Raw genomic sequence first — 284 nt, forward strand, 5'->3', positions numbered from 1 at the left:
CTTCTTTTTCTTGAGAGGAAATAATCATGAAGACAATACTCAATGTTCACTGTTATATTTGAGTGTTTCTACAACGTTACCTTTAAACGGATTTGGTTGAGATTCTAAAATAAGCTCCTGGGTAATCCCATACTTTTCTAACCTCTTAACATACAGTCAGGCAATATCCCCACCTTCGATAAACTCAAGTGCTCCCGTGCTGGGTGGTGGCACTGAAGTGGAAGACCTATTTCGTTTTTCAATTGGATTATTTATTACAAAGAGATTTAGGAGGATAAAACTGT

Source organism: Neophocaena asiaeorientalis, unplaced genomic scaffold (assembly GCF_003031525.2).
Source record: "Neophocaena asiaeorientalis asiaeorientalis breed wild unplaced genomic scaffold, Neophocaena_asiaeorientalis_V1.1 scaffold77, whole genome shotgun sequence".
In the NCBI taxonomy this organism is placed as follows: domain Eukaryota; kingdom Metazoa; phylum Chordata; class Mammalia; order Artiodactyla; family Phocoenidae; genus Neophocaena; species Neophocaena asiaeorientalis.